Here is a 17,215-nt window from a genome sequence, read left to right as displayed (position 1 = left end):
CCTTTGCAGTTGGGGAAATGAAGATTAAGGAATGTTCGAGAGGATTTTTTTGCATTCCTGGGTGGCAGGTCTATTAGGTCTGACATGTAGGCTGAGGCATCTCCATGGATAATTTTATGAACGAGGGTGCATATTTTGAACGTGTTTCGTTCTTTCAGTGGGAGCCAGTGCAGTTTCTCTCGTAGGGGCTTTGCACTTTCATATTTTGGTTTTCCGAATATTAGTCTGGCCGCTGTGTTCTGGGCTGTTTGGAGTTTTTTCAGTATATGTTCTTTACAGCCGGCATAGAGTGAGTTACAATAATCCAGATGACTGAGTACCCATGATTGTACCAGATTGCGGAAGACGATCCTTGGAAAAAATGATCTTATTCTTTTTAGTTTCCACATTGAGTGAAACATCTTTTTGGTTGTGTTTTTCGCATGATTCTCACATGTTAGATGCCAATCAATGGTGACTCCAAGAATCTTTAGGGTATCTGAGATTGGTAGATTTAGTTTTGGTGTGTTGACGGTGGTAAATTTGTCTTTGTTATGTTGCGAGGTGAGTACTAGGCATTGGGTTTTTTCCGCATTCAGTTTCAGCTGAAATGCGTCTGCCCAAGAATGCATAATATGTAAACTTTGGTTGATTTCATTGGAAATTTCATTTAGGTCTTGTTTGAATGGGATAAAGATCGTTACGTCGTCAGCGTATATATATGGGTTGAGGTTTTTCATCGATAGTAGTTTGGCTAAGGGTGTCATCATTAGGTTGAATATGGTCGGTGAAAAGGGGGATCCCTGTGAAACTCCGCATTCAGGTGTCCAAGAGGCTGATGTAATCGAATTTGCTGTGACTTGATATGAGCTTGTAGTTAGGAACCCCTTAAACCAATTGAGCATTTTACCTCCGATACCGAAGTATTCGAGGATGTGTAATAAAATTCCATGATCAACCATGTCGAAGGCGCTTGACATGTCGAATTGTAGAAGTAGTATATTCTTGCCAGGTGCTATCATTTGTTTGAATTTGGTCATGAGCGTGACTAGTACGGTTTCGGTACTGTGGTTAGAGCGAAATCCTGACTGGGAGTCGTGTAGTAATGAGAACTTGTATAGGTAATCTGTGAGTTGTTTGGTCACCAACCCTTCCATTATTTTGGTAATTAAGGGAATGGATGCAACTGGTCTATAGTTAGTTAAATCGTTAGCATTTTTCTTTGCATCTTTAGGTATGGGGGTGAGTAAAATGTTTCCTTTCTCACTTGGGAAGAGTCCATTTTGTAACATAAAGTTCACGTGGTTCGTTAGGTCTATTATGAATTTTTGAAGGGCTGATTTCATAAGGTTATTTGGGCATACATCTAATTTGCAATGTGATTTGGCGAATTTTTTAAGTGCTTGCGAGATGAGATCTTCTGATAGTATTTCGAATTCAGTCCAGATCCTGTCTGCAGGGTATACTCCTGGGTCTGGGTCTAGGCAGTCTAGTTATTTCCATGGTAAGCTGAAAAAGCAGGGAAGAGGGCAGGTGGGCACCAGTAGGAATAAGGATTTGGTTCTCCTGTTAGGTAAGCTTTCATTAGTTTTATGCCAGGCATCTCCTAGCAAATACAGGTTTAATTATGTGAAAGCTAAGCAAGGCTTTTCTCTTGTGGAAGGTTATGGTGTCCATGGCTAACTGATGAAAAACATATTTTTCCCGATGTTCTTATATAGATAGCCACATTATCATCATCTTTCAGAGGAACCTAGTAAAACTGTATCATTTTAGAAATTGATATTATAGAAATTAACAAGGGACATATATGATACTGGTATGGTAATGCATTTGATATACTGCCTTTCTGTAGTAGAATGGATCTGAATTTTTCACGCTTGGACTGTAAGGTTGATTCTGTTTTAACGTTTTCAGGGCAAACACATGGAGAGGTGGCATGTGCAATAAGGGCATATTTACATATCATGGATGGGTGTTAGTGCTTTGAATTTGGGACTTGCTTTACAATTGCACAGACTGGAGTACATTAATCCACTTATAAAATGGTGACAATGCTTTTTGATCAATAATCTGAACATAATACTAAATGGAAACGTTATACCTAAAACCTAATGAAATTGTTATCAAAATGGCTGGAAAAATATTGGTGATCTGGGAGCTCAGGTAATTAAATTTTGGTGCATATTAAGACAAAAAAAAGACAAATGAAATAATATAAGTGAAAAAATATATTGAGCACTCTAGTTAGTATTGATGCAAAGCTACTATTTTTTCCATGGGATTGCTATTGGTTTGTGCTACAGACCAATGCATCTAGAATTTGCAAGCTGCAATTCATGTTTCTGCATAAATGATAAGAGGCATTCTCCTAAGAGATTTGTCTCTGAGAACAAGCAGGATATCAAGTGTATTCACAACTGGATGACATCATTAGATGGAGTGGAAAACAAAACAGCAAAGAAGACAAAAAATGAAGATGACGACACTTCAGATGAAATCCAAATAAAAAATGTTTATTGATCATTGAACAAGACTCGACACAGCTGTGTTTCGACCCTCTGGCCCTGCATCAGGAATCTATTTATACATCAACATGTAAAAACAACATAAAAAGACAGTAAGTAACGTAAATTATATAATGAGGGTTCAAAACATAAAGATATAAAATATCAAATAAAAGACCAAATAATAGCACTATAAAATCCAATGTCCATATAATACATAGAAAATCTTTTCACCACAAAGTATAAGAAAATTTTTAAGATATTAGAATACTTTATATTACAATTTGTTTTCAGAGAGAAGAGTCGTGTATTACGATTTGACAAAGAGAACATCGATATTTAATTTATAAAGGATAAAAATATATATAAGAAATTGAGACATGGTACGTGAAAATTGTATATAACATAATTAGAATTCGTGGTCAGTGACAACATAATGCATAATCCAGAGAACATAACATAATAAACTTTATATACAATAACAGCACAATAAATGAAAAAATAGTAATAGTCAATGACGATAAATTATTTCATAAAGATGAAATTATTTGGATAAATCACACTGCTGCAGTATATATCTAAAAGAGAAGCTTTTTTGTGACATTGCAACGTTGTTTTTAAAAAATGCAAGCTTTTTGTGACATTGCAACATTATTTTTATAAGCTGCTTGTAGATTTTTAGAAACTGCTCCTGGTGCTGTTTTTACTTACAGGTAATAAAGAGATGAAGTGGGAGCCAGGAGGAGGAGCAGGAAACATTCTTTGCCACTTCTAAGTATGGTCCATTAATGTCTACATTGGAGGCATCAGCCTTAAAGGGTGCAGGAGTAGCTAAATGTTCAATATCAGGAACCCAGTGCAATACCATCTTAATCCAGTGACATAACTCCTGTAATTCAATTTGCTTCTACTTTCTACTCATAACCTCAAGGGGGGTCAGTCTTTGCCACGCACCTTTCTACTTCCTGAAATTAGCTCTGAATTTCATTCTTCCTAAATTCTCCCTGGAAGCAGAGGTGTACTGTACAGGAACTCTGATCAGTCTCCTCCCTTAACATGAAATGAGTTCCTTTATGAGGACATCTCCTATCTCAGATTTGTTCAGCACATGACAAGAAGTTCTATTTCTGCTGCAGCAAGAAGCAGAGCTAGAAGTTCTTAGAGGCCTTAAAGACTATAGTGTATATACTTGTTCATAGCCTTCTACAAAAGAAGAAGCTTCTTACTTGACAGGACCCCCCCTCCCCCCCACACACACACCCTTACATAAGTATTGCCATACTGGGACAGACCGAAGGTCCATCAAGCCCACATCCTGTTTCCAATGTTGGCCAATCCAGGTCAGAAGTACCTGGCAAGATCCCCAAAAAAGTACAATACATTTTATGCTGCCTATTCTAGAAATGAGCAGTGGATTTTCCCCAAGTCCATTTTAATAATGGTCTATGGACTTTTCCTTTAGGAAGCCATCCAAACCTTTTTTTAAACCTCACTAAGCAAACTTCTACATTCTCTGGCAACGAATTTTAAATTTACTACTTTGTAACTTCACTGTGTGCCCCCTAATCCTAGCATATTTGGAAAGAGTAAACAAGTGATTCACGTCTACCCTTTCCACTCCACTCATTATTTTATAGACCTCTATCATATCTCCCCTCAGCCATCTTTTCTCCAAGCTGAAGAGCTCTTGCCGCTTTAGCCTTTCATCATAGGGAAGTCGTCCCATCCCCTTGATCATTTTCGTCACCCTTCTCTATACCCTTTCTAATTCCACTATATCATTTTTAAGATACGGTGACCAGAATTGAACACAATATTCGAGGTGTGGTCACACCATGGAGCAATACAAAGGCATTATAACGTCCTTATTTTTATTTTCCATTACTTTCCTAATAATATCTAACATTCTATTTTCTTTCTTAGCCGCCACCGCACTCTGAGCAGAGGGTTTCAACGTAGCATCAATGTCAACGCCTAGATTCCTTTCCTGGTCGGTGACTCCTAATGTGGAACCTTGCATTATGTAGCTATAATTTGGGTTTCTCTTTCCCACATGCATCACTTTGCACTTGCTCACATTAAATGTCATCTGCCATTTAGATGCTCAGTCTCGTAAGGTCCTCTTGTAATTTTTCCACAGTCCAAAAAGATAGGTGTGAATTATAAGGTTCAGCGTGCTCCAAGTTTCAGGAAAGTTCAACTCACACACTCTCTCTTGTGGTCAAGTTGGCCATGAAGGAAGTATGGAATGGAGTGGATTTTCAAACGTAACCTTCAAGTTTCAAGTTTATTTAGTAATTAGGACATGCCATCTAAACGTTTTACAATTGTGATAAAATGGAGGGGGAAATGAAGTTACAAACAATAGAGAGAACAGACGCCTATTTCCTTGTGCCATCAGAGTCCAGAGTGAACAAGCAAACTTTATTTAGGTTGATTCATATGTCTTTCTAAAAAGATATATATTTTAGGAGTGACTTAAAACTTTGATAAGAGTGTTCCATATGCAAATAGATTGGGAGGTTGTTCCAAAGTGTTGAACCAACAACACTAAAAATTGAGGATAGAGTTGATTCATAGATGATTTGGTGAGAAGAGGGTACTATTAAAAGCTGCTGTTAGCTGGAGCATAAAACTCTGAACTGTACATAGGGAATGAATATACAAGAAAAGAGTGGGGGTAACCTGATTGAAGTATTTTGTGGACCAGTGTTGAGATTTTGAAGAGAATGTGGGATGATATTGAGAGCCAGTGTTCTTGTTGACTCAGCGGATTAGTATGGTCCTGATGCTTTGCCCCCCAAATGATTTTCACAGCTATATTTTGAAGTAGTTATCTTTTTATTTCGGTCATCTGGAGCCTGGCGAATAATGAGTTCCAATAATGTGGAGCAGTTTATGTAATGCCAGTTGGTCAAAGCAAGGTTTTGTTGCTTATTGTTTTTTTTCACCTTAACTGGGAAATAGGTTTAGGTGGTTTACGTGCTAAAACATAAAAGCCAAAGAAAATAACTAAATATTTTGATAGAACAGCAACATTCATTTTAAGAATGCAGATTAAGGTTCATTTAAGGGAAGGGAAAGACATCATGAAGACAAAGGACCATCCGCACCATCCAAAGCTCCTGTGCTGAACACCTAATTAAAATACTACGTCTTCAATAGTCTTAAATTTCGTTAAAAAAAAACTGCTTGATCTGTAAATATGGGGGGAGTTTGTTCCATAATTTGGGGACTGCAAAATAAAAAGCTGCATGTCTTATGAATTCTAGATATGCATTTTTAGGTGAAAGGAGAATCATACGGTTAGAGTTCAAAGATAATAATCTAGAGGGGGTATATGGGATGATGACAGAGGCTAGGTAAGGTGAGATCCAGAGTGAAAAGCCTTATAAGGATTTTGAAAAATACACAAAATGGGAATGGAAGCCAGTGAAGACACAGAAATAAAGGTTTAACACAATCATCTGATTTGCTCTGCAAAGGAATTATGCTGTAGTGTTATGAAGGGTTTGAAGTCATTTTGTCTGAGCAGATGTAATGCCTGCGTAAACAGAGTTGCAGTAGTCAATTTTTGGTATCGAACAAGAGTGAATTAGAGAATGTAATTTTTGAAAGTTTAGGAATGGGCAAGTAGTCCAAAGTATGCATAAAACAAAGAATCCTTACTTTAAGACTTGTGAAATCTGCTGTTGGAAGGAAAGGCGAGAATCTATAATAACTCCCAAGTAAAGGAAGGAAGGAAAGAACGGGAGTAATAGGCAGACTAAATGAAGTCAGGGATTCAGCTGGCTGAGATAATGAGCCTGTAACCCAACAGGCCGTAGATTTTTCTGGGTTAAGAACCACTCTTTTCCAATAAACAAGGTAGAAACAGTCTGTAAACATGGTCTTAATGGGAGAAGAATATTGTCTGCATAAAAATAGAAACTAATATTCAAAGTCTGAATCAGAGTAACCAACAGAATCAGAAAAACATTTTTTTTTAAATCAAATTGTAAAGCCTTATGGGACACCACAAGGTATAGGATGTGAAAGGGAGAAGTCAGAACCTGAATGAACAGAAAAAGAGCCATCCTGCAAAAAAAGAGGAAATCCATTGTAGGGCTGTTCCAGAAAGCCCAATAGAAAATTGATGCAGTAGTAGTAGGGTATGATCGATACGATCAAAGGCCACTGATAGATCAAGAAAGACAATCAAAATTATGTTCCCTGTATCCAGGTAAGAATACAGTTCACTCATAAGGGAGGTAACAACTGTCTTTGTTCTGTGATTGTTGGAAACTGACCTTTCAGGGATGGAAGATCAAAGTACTTTCACAAAAAGGCAGCAGTTGTGAATAAACAATATTTTCTGTCAACTTGGGGAAGTGGAGATTAGAACTGGATGATAGCAGGCACAGAGGAATCTAATGAAAGTTACATAAGGATGAGTGGAGGATAGCAGATTTCCATGGCACTGGCACTAAGCCAGAAGTTAAGCTATTAGTCGTGAGAATCAAAGCAAGTGGAAAAAGACCTTGTATATCAAATTTCAGCCACTTAAAGGGGATATGATCTAGATCACAAGTGAGTTTCACGAAGACAGCATCTTGAATAGTCTCGTTAAATTGTGAGGGGTAAATGTACTTAACAAGGCCAAATTGCCAAAAGAACCAGAGGGTAAACTAGAAACAGCACCTGAGGGAGACAAACCAGGAAACACTGGAGAAGATAATTGAGGGAGAGATGTTGTAGAGTTTCAATCTTGGACACGAAGAATTGAGCAAGGGAATCTGCTGTCAGATAAGTCTGAGAATTCTTTACATCTGGAGGTGAAGACCACTTAGACATCATGTGAAACATATTTAGAGGTGTTAGTATGTGATGACAATTGGGACTGAATATATACCTTTTAAGCTAACCGCAATTGAGAGTTGAAATAGTGAATTTCTAGCTTACACTTTCAATGTGGTTCAGGAGACCGATGTTTGCGCCAAAAGCGTTCAGCTCTGCATACCCTCCATTTAAGTAAGCGGAGGTCGGGATGGTACCATGTGACTCTAATGCCAGAACACTGGGATAATGGTTTAAGAGGAGCAAAATCATCCAAACCAGATGAATTGACTTATTCCAGGCAAGGGCCTGTACCTCCAAAGAGAGGGAGGCAAAAGAATCAGGGAAAGCCTTGAACAAGGGAGGGCAAGCAAATGGGTCAATGCAGTGTAAATTGTGGGGGAAACCATGGAGGGGGGGGGGGCAGGGGATAGTAGTGGATACTATAAGGGAAGGGGTAAGGGAGCAGGATCAGCATACAAACAAAAGAAGATAATGGTTGGTCCAGGACAACAGTAAGTTGAAAATCTTTTCAAGAATAAGAGCTTGAGAAAGATGGGAAAGCACTAAGTCCAATGTATAATTTGCAGAGTGAGTTGGGAATATAACATATTGAAGAAATCCAGGATCATCAAAAAAACACTGGGAAGGAAGTACCTTTCGAATTTATTCTAACATCCGCATGAGAATTGAAATCTCCCACAACCATAAGGTTGTAATATTTAAGTTACGCATCAGCAAGAATTTGTAGTAGACTATTCCAGACAGCTGGGGGGGGCTTGAAGGAGGACGGTAGAAGGTCAAAAGATGTAGTGATATAGGGGAAGGGATGTGTATACCCAGTACTTCAAGGTAGAAGAAAGTTGAAGAAGAAACCTCAGAAGCAACAAAGGAGGAAGGGAAAAAAAGACAGCTATCCTCCCTCCTGATCATGCTCTACATTAAATATTTCATCAGGAATCCAGTCCTATTTCCCAACTTGTTTGACATTGTTGCCCAGATGTCCCTCTGTCACCTTAAACTCAACATGGCCAAGGCAGAAATTCATATTTTTCCTCCAGAGCTACTTCTCCTCTCCCTATCTCTTTTTCTGAGGGTAATACTGCCATCCACTTTAGTTCCCTCAGCTTGTAATCTGTGGGTTATCTTCAACTCCTCTTTCCTTTTCTACACACATAGAAAACATTTCTGTGTAAGTTTCACTAACATTTTTGCATTCCATCCTGAACACAATACCAAAATGTTTATCTGCGCTCTCATCTGCTAAAACCACTATAGCCTGCTCCACACTGAACCATCTATCTTCATGACTGTCAGTTTAAAATGTTGCCATGTGATTTGACTTTACTGGTGTAGCTACATCTATATAGCTTCTCTTCTGCATTGGCTCCCTATCTGCTTCCACATAATGTTCAAAAGCTTTTTTACTCATCTATCAGCATGTGCACTTCAGCTTCCCACTACCTCCCCTTTTCTCCCTGCATCCCACTTGAACTGTATTCATCAAGCAAATTCTCTTCTTTGCCCTTCTCCACTCCTAACTTTGAATTTGCACTTCCTAGCCTATTGTAGGAATGCTTGGAATAGACTGAGCTGATGTGTTTACTCTAATGCATTCTAAAAAAAAAAAAAAATCCTGATCATAGCCTTGTTGATGTAACTATTTTCATAATTATTATTATTATTTATTGCACTTGTATCCCATATTTTCCCACCTATTTGCAGGCTCAGTGTGGCTTACAAAGACCTGATATGGCATCGCCATACCAGGGTAGAGAATACAATTGGTGTTACAAAGAAGTCAAGGAAACAAAAGGAGTTGGTCAAGCAGTTGTGGAAAGATACATTCTGATAAAGGAGGATAGGTGTTAAATTACTGAAAGCCATTTTGCTCTCTATATTGTCTTGATTGATTATAAGCTCTGCTAAGTCAGGATGCGGTACTGCTACTACTTATTTCTGTAGTGCTGAGATTTTTTTTTTTTTAATTTTTAGAAGTCTTTATTGAAGTATGGAATACAGAACAAAAAGAAAAATACGTTCAATTCAACTCAGCTCATATCAATACAAGCTACAATAAATGTTTCACCAATGACAGTCTTGAAAAGATAATGAAATTCTGTGTCCACTTAAATTTAGATCAAATTACACTTCAAAACATTTTTTATTTTATTATTAACCCTATCCCCCCCCTTATCCTACCCCCTCCCGAGCCTTGTTCCCTTCATCAAACACTTGCATTCAAAAAAGGTTTCCAGGCTTTTTCCCACTTTGGCAAGATTTTATGTTTAATCGCTGTCAATCTCTCCATCTCACAAATATATTTCACTTTCGTAATCCAGGACACCAATGAGGGGACCCGCACCCCTTTCCACTGCTGAGCCAAATTAATGCGGGCAGCGGCAAAGACCCCCTCACCAGAACCCACTGATCAGCCGTAAGACCAGCTGGCCTCCGGCCCAGGATAACATAGTAACATAGTAGATGACGGCAGAAAAAGACCTGCACGGTCCATCCAGTCTGCCCAACAAGACAACCCACACCTGCCGCTCCCTGTGCACACCCCACCCCGACCCGTACCTATGCTCCTCAGGGCACAGACCACACAAGTCCGCCCCGCACTATCCCCGCCTCCCAACCACCGGCTCTGGCACAGGCACAGACCGTATAAGTCTGCCCAGCACTATCCTCACCTCCCCAGCCCTGCCTCCCAACCCCGGCTCTGGCACAGACCGTACAAGTCTGTCCAGCACTATCCCCGCCTCCCAACCACCAGTCCCGCTTCCCACCACCGGCTCTGGCACAGACCATATAAGTCTGCCCAGCCCTATCCCCGCCTCCCAACCACCAGCCCCGCCTCCCGATCTTGACTAAGCTCCTGAGGATGAAAGTCAAAGGATGCCACTGCACAGCCCTTCCCATCCAGACCTGAATTCGCACCCGCACACTTTTCCAATATGCCTGCGCTTTAGGGCAGGTCCACCAGATGTGGCCCATAGTTCCTACTCCTACACACTGTCTCCAACAGTCTTTTGAAACATGGTTGTACATACGATGCAGCCTTAGCGGGGTAAGATACCATCTATAAAATATTTTAATGGCATTCTCCTTTACGGCTACGGCCCGGGAGGAGCGCAAAATCGTCCTCTCAAGCCTAAGCCAGTCCGCCTCCAGTAATGTGAAATTTAAGTCCTGTTCCCACCGCCGCCTGTGCAATGTGTATGGCTTAATCTGTGTGCCCACTAGCTCATACAAGTGAGTAATCATACCCTGCATGGGCCTTGAATTTACACACACCTCCTCCAGAGGATGTACCTCTCTTTGCATGCATTCTAAATAGCTTGGTCCCTGCAGAAAATGCTGTAATTGTATGTATGCACATCTGTCCTCGGGCCTGAGTCCGTAGTCTTCTACCAGTCTGTCAAATGGTATCATGTCTGCACCCACATGTAACTGCCCACACATATCTAACCCCAATTCAGCCCACCTGCAAAACGTGGTATTCCCCACTCCCGGGCTAAAGCTTGGATTGTCTACTATGGGTGCCAACCCAGACACCACAGGCTGGTGGCCCTCAAACATACGATCCCAGTAGTGGAATGTGGCTTGAACGGTCGGTGGGAATTTGTCCACCTGTCCTCTATGTTTACTCGGAAGCCACATTAAATGCCCTAATGTTCGAGTCCCAACCAATGCTTGTTCAATGTTCACCCATATTTTGTGATCTTCCTTTCGGAACCACTCCACCGCTGCTCTCGACTGTGCAGCGCAGTAATAACCATATAGGTTGGGTACCCCCAGGCCCCCATCCCTTTTATTTTTATATAAGAAAACTCGTGGCAAACGCGGTCTTTTGTTGTTCCAGATAAATCAGACCAGACTATCCTGTAACCTCGACAGAAAGGTTCTTGGGAGTCTAAGTGGAATAACCTGGAACAAGTACAACAGCCAAGGCAAAATATTCATTTTAAGGGCCGCTATTCTCCCCATCCAAGATAAGCTCATTGGCATCCATCTCTCCAGATCCTGCCGTATTTCTTTCTGAAGACCCGGGTAATTAGTGTCAAACAACGCCAACAAGTTATTCGGAATCTGCAGCCCCAGATATTTTAGTTCCCGTTCCTCCCATTTAAAAGTAAAGGATGTTTTCAATGATTCTAACATGGCCTCTGGCACACCCACAGCTAGCCCAATCGACTTACTCGCGTTAAGTTTGTATCCTGACACTCGAGTATATCTCTCTATCTCTCGCATAACATTTGGAAGGGATATCAGGGGTTTGGTTAATGACAATAGTACGTCGTCTGCGAATAATGCAATTTTGTATTCCCGTCCTCCCACGCTGACACCCGCTATGTCTACATTCTCCCGTATGGCCTCCGCCAGAGGCTCCATCGCCAATGCAAATAGGAGAGGGGACAAAGGGCATTCCTGCCTTGTACCACGTTCCAGCTTGAAGGCCTCTGAGTTCCCCCCGTTAACTCGTACACACGCCCTTGGGGAAGTATAAAACACCCGAATCCAAGTTCTGTAAAACTGTCAAATCCCTACTCTCTGCAGAACCTTGTCCAGATAGCCCCAGTGGACCCTATCGAATGCCTTTTCAGCATCTAGTCCTAACAGCACTATCGGGCTAGCTTTCTTTTGTGCTTGAAACACCAGGTCCAGCGTTCTACAAATATTGTCTCCTGCCTGTCTTTTAGCCACGAAGCCAACTTGGTCCGGGTGGATCAAGCATGGTAACACCCTTCCCAGTCGGTTCGCTAGTACCTTTGCTAATATTTTAACATCTGCGTTAAGTATTGAAATTGGTCTATACGCTGCACAGTCAGTTTTATCTTTGCTTGGCTTCGGTATGACTGCCACCTATGCCTCCATCATGGTCTTAGGGAGAGGAAAGCCCTCTCTCACCGAATTAATGACCAGCGCAAGGTATGGGGCCAACATTCCCCTAAATGTTTTAAAAAAACTCATTGGTAAATCCGTCAAGACCCGGTACCTTCCCGGTTGGCAGAGCTTTGATAACCTGAAGCACTTCAGCCACCTGCACAGGAGCTTCTAAATCACTTTTTTGTTGTTCTGTCAGTCCCCTTAGTCCCCTATCCTTCAGGTAGTCCTCAATTTCACCTGTCTGTACAGCGGCATCCTCTGAATACAAAGATTCGTAATATTGTGCAAATCTTTCCCTAATCTGTGTTGAGGTATGTAACATAGTTCCCTTATCATCCTTCACTCTCAAAATGTGTCTATCTGCTCTCAGCTTTCTTAATTTATTAGCCAATAACCTCCCAGGTTTATTTGTGGACTCATAGTACACCTGTTTCAGACGTGCATGTACAAATTTCAAGCTTTCCTCATGCATATCTGCTATCTCCATTCTCAGCGCTTGGAGCCTTCGATAGTCAGACACAGAGCCAGAGGCCCTCTATCCGGCCTCCAAGGCTCCCAATCTCTCCATGCACTGGGCCAGCCGTTCCTTACGTATTCTATTCTTCTGGCTAGCACACTTTACAAAATATCTCCTAGCCACCGCCTTAAAGGCGTCCCACACTACGTCCAAGGCCGGCCCTGAGTCCATGTTATGCATAAAATACTCTTGCAATACCGCTATAAATTTAGCCACAACTGCTAGGTCTTGCAGAAGAGAGTTATTAAGTGTCCATCATTTATCTCTCGTCTCTTCTCTCAAAGAGGGGAGGTCAGCCCACGTCGGCGCGTGGTCTGAAATAGTAATATGGCCTATGTGGGAATCTCCTCCCCCCTCCGAGAGAGTCTTATCAACAAATATATAATCCAATCTAGAGTAAGATTGATGCACCTGGGAATAATAAGTATAATCCCTCCTTCTAGGGTGTCCCACTCTCCACACATCATATAACCCCATCTCCTCTACAAAGATCTTCAGGGATCGAGATATCTTCCAATCGTTTGGAGCTGGAGACTTTGACCTGTCTAGTCCAGGTTGCTTGGTAGCATTAAAATCTCCAGCCACCAGCAACTTCCCTCTGGTAAAAGCCTGCAGGTCTCTACGGAGTCGCCCAAAAAAGCGCTCTTGTCTCTCGTTCCGAGCATACACGTTAACTAGAGTATACTCCTCCTGCTCCAAAAGGACGTGTAAGAAGAGATATCGTCCCTCCGCTTCCCTTCTCACATGTAGTATCTGGGCTTGTACATCCCTATGGAACATAATAGCCACCCCTCTCTTTTTGGCTCCCTTGGCATCAGAGGTAAAGTACACTGTCGGGTATTGTTTAAAGGCCAAATACCTCTCGTGTGTTTTTATGAAATGAGTTTCTTGTAGGAATACCACATGTGGGTGCATCATTCGTAATTCCCTCCCCAAGGCATGTCGTTTATATGGAGAGTTCAGGCCCTTTACATTATAAGTTAGCAACTTAAAATTAGCCATGAACCTCTGCTTTTACATTGCCTTTTTTTGATGAAAAGTTTATGTGAACCTCATAGTCCACACTCTTATGATCTTCTCCCTCCCCCCTGCTCCCCTCCCAATCTATCCCCTTAACCATGTCCCGCCCTCTCTCTACCCCTTCCCCTCCCCCATCCCTAATCCCCCCTCTATCATTGCCCACCAACTAGCGCTTACTAGCACTACTTGGGAACCAGGAGAAAGAACCCCCCCCAGCTGAATTGAAAGTAAGATTGGATTCTATGAACCCCCAGAATATGACACTCGATCCCCCACGCCCCAACCCCCCCCCCCTAAATCCCTCTCTTAATCCAACTGCGATCCTCTCCCCATACCCTTATGCAACCCTTATTATCATCCCTCCAAATTCAGAATGCCCGGTAAGCAATAACTTAGATAATTCACCCAGGCCAGAGCCCAGTCTCTCATGTCTTGTCCACAGTCCTTTTGCTTGTTTTCTCCACTCGTTTCCACTTCTGCATCCGATTCTTGGTAGATGATGCCATACCCACAGGCACAGTATCTGTCGGGGTCAATCCCGCTTCACGCAGGACCTTCCATGCTGCCTCTACCTTTCTGCAGCGGACATTTTCTCCTTTTAACGCAAAGCAAAGAGCGAATGGGAAACCCCATCTGTAGGTTATTTTTTCCTTCAACAGAATCTCTATAGCCGGTTTCATGGCTCTCCTCTGGGTGAGGGTGAATGTAGATAAGTCCTGGTAAATCGCCACTCGTGCTCCATTAAACTCCAGAGAAGGGTTCTGGCGCGCCCTCTGCCATATTTGCTCTTTGCTGACATATGAAGTGAATCGGACCACTATGTCTTGTGGCCTATTGTCTCTGCTTTTACCCAGCGCTCTATGGGCTCTGTCCATGCCCATGGCTGCAGCGTCAAAGCTCTCTCCCATCAGCTGCTCGCATATGGTTCTCACCACCTTCTGGACATCTTCCATATCTTCACTTTCCGGGACTCCCCTGAATCGTAAATTCTGTCTGCGCCCTCGATTCTCAAGGTCATCCATCTGGTACTGCAACTCCTCCGCCCTCTCGTCCAGCATCCTTAGTCTCCTGTCCACCTCTACGTTCTTTCCCTCCTGTTCATCTGCTTTCTCCTCCAGAACCTCCACCCTGCTCCCCAGCTCCCTCAAGTCCGCACTCAGCGCATCTACATGCTCCAGGATTTCGTCCTTGGATGCACGGATTTCGGCGCGAATTACCTCCAGGCATTTTGTCAGGTCAGTCGGGAGAGCTGGTATCAGGGCAGAGTCGCCGTCGCAGGAACAAGCAGCTTCGGAATCGGCCATCAGTGAGCCTCGTGGTTTAGGAGAGGCTGGCTGTGTTAGGCCCCGCGCCAACTGCCTCGTCGAAAGGCGCTCATTATCTCGCGGGAGGGCAGCAATTTTTTGCTCATATTGATGGCAAGGTATCTACCGTCACGTCAATGCCGTTTTCGCCCAATATATTGAGGGTTAGCGCAGTTACTGCTGTATAAACGGCGAGGGATCGCAGAGCGAGAGGATCAAGTGTCCATTCGGCTGCGTGACGTCACTTCCTCCTCAGTGCTGAGATTTTAACCATGGACCATCTATGCTTCACCCCCAGTTTTTTTTTTTTTTTTTGTGGCACTATTTTTGTACCACTTCTACTTAAGAATAAAAAATTTTTTAATTTCTCCATTAATATATTTTAAGGAAAAACATTTTATTGATCTAAATCATTTGAAAGTATTTCTGCAAGATAGATACATCTGATTTGTAGGGTATATTTTTGAAAAGGCTATTATGTTCTCCCCTTCTGACTGAGAATACTTTGGGACAGGTAAAATAAGTTGCATATAACATTCTCACAAGTTTAATGCTTTGTGTTCATCTCACTCCATGTAGGGAATTTTGGGATTATCTGAATTACTGTTATTGTTGAAGCTATATTGTCTCACATTCCAATGGTTCTCAATCTGTGTGTAGTAGTGACAAGGGCTCTTGCCTCATCTATATAAGACAGTGCCCCAGAAAATATTCCTCTGCTCCAGCCTCCTTTCAGGCAGCATGTACGAAATAGATGAGGAATAGTGAACCTAGACTGGTTGTTGCAAAGAAAAACTTTTGTATTACTAATCTGCTCATCTCTTTGCCATTCAGGTATAGAGGGAGGGATGTGCCTTCAACATACTGTGTAGCAAAGAAATGCCCTGTCCTTTCCTGCTACAGTCTCCCTCTCTCCTGTTCTAAAGGCAAAATACAACAGTTTGAGAGAGAGGAAGGGTTAGAGCACAAGCCAGAAAGGCTGTTCTTTGCCCTGATGTGTCAGTTCCTGCCCCTTCTCTCCTCACCCAGTCCCCTATCCCTCGAGAAACTGTATATTGACACAGGAGGAAGGAAGGTTGTGCAGAAGTCACTCCATGCCACATCTGTGTTTCCTGGAGTAATTTATAGGGAAAGAAAGATGTAAACTTGGATGCTTCATTCCTTTGGTCTCCTAGCTTAACACTTGGGGTCATCTTGGAAAGTGAGCTTTTTTGAGCTTCATGTTGCTCTTACAATGAAATCCTGTTTTTTGCCCTGCCATAGTTATGGTCTATGAGGGGAGACAGTCTGACACCCCAAGGATGCATGGTAGGTGTGTTGATGATGGTACTTAAGCCTAGGGAAAGACACACCCTAAACACAGGTCTCTAGATCCTAAAATCCCTTGTTACCTACTGATAAGAACCATGGACCACAAAAAGTATATTGCAAGCAAATTTATTCTGCACAGCAACACAGATAAAGTGCAAACAAAAATAAAGGTTTCTAGGACAAATCAATAAGTCCCAAACTCTATCTTCTAATACAAATTCTTAGGATAATAAGCAGAAATCAGAAAATGCCAGCAAACACTCCTTATTGGCAAAAGCCACTTGTAAATCCAGCTGAAATAGTGATCACAGAACTTAAACAATACAAACTTAGTACGTTAGTGGAGTCATCTCACAGAGACAACTGGAACAGCAGGGGCAGGCAATGCAGTAGATGGTGCTCTCACTATAGATCTTCTGTTGTTGTGTTGTTGCTGATGAAGTTGTCGGTGGTGTTCTGGTGTGTCATCGTTGTGTCTCTCTCCCTCTGTAGGTGCATCTTTATATCATTTGTTATCAGCAACGTCCTTCACACACAATATCATCGTGACAGGTGTTCTGCTGGAGTCCTTTTGTTGTGGCTAGGCAAAACTACAGGAAAGTCTCTTGTGTCTTTTCCGGGTATCCCCAAATACATGGGGCTGCAGGTAGTCTGGGGCTGCATAAACAATAGTCCTTATCCAAGGTTGCCTGCATTCCTCCAGATGAAGTCAAATGGGACCAGATAGACAGCTTGATCAGGGTCAAAGCCATTATGCTTCTCTGATACAAGGCACAGCAAAAGTCCTTCAGCAAAGAGCATCCACCTGACATCACAAGTCAGCACCATAAGTTTGGTCAGGTTAAGTTCTGTGATTCACAGGTTGTGTTATG

The 17,215-nt window shown here is 42.1% G+C and overlaps 1 protein-coding gene across 7 annotated transcripts in view; it reads left to right on the top strand.

Moving 5' to 3' along the window:
* Positions 1-17,215, top strand: part of BCL9 (BCL9 transcription coactivator) — a 247,203-nt gene that overhangs the window by 154,843 nt on the left and 75,145 nt on the right. The gene's annotated exons all lie outside the window — the stretch shown is intronic.

Source organism: Microcaecilia unicolor, chromosome 5 (assembly GCF_901765095.1).
Source record: "Microcaecilia unicolor chromosome 5, aMicUni1.1, whole genome shotgun sequence".
NCBI classification, from domain to species: Eukaryota; Metazoa; Chordata; class Amphibia; order Gymnophiona; family Siphonopidae; genus Microcaecilia; species Microcaecilia unicolor.
The sequence above is the reverse complement of the archived record's forward strand: the minus strand, read 5'-3'. Positions and strand labels throughout refer to the sequence as shown.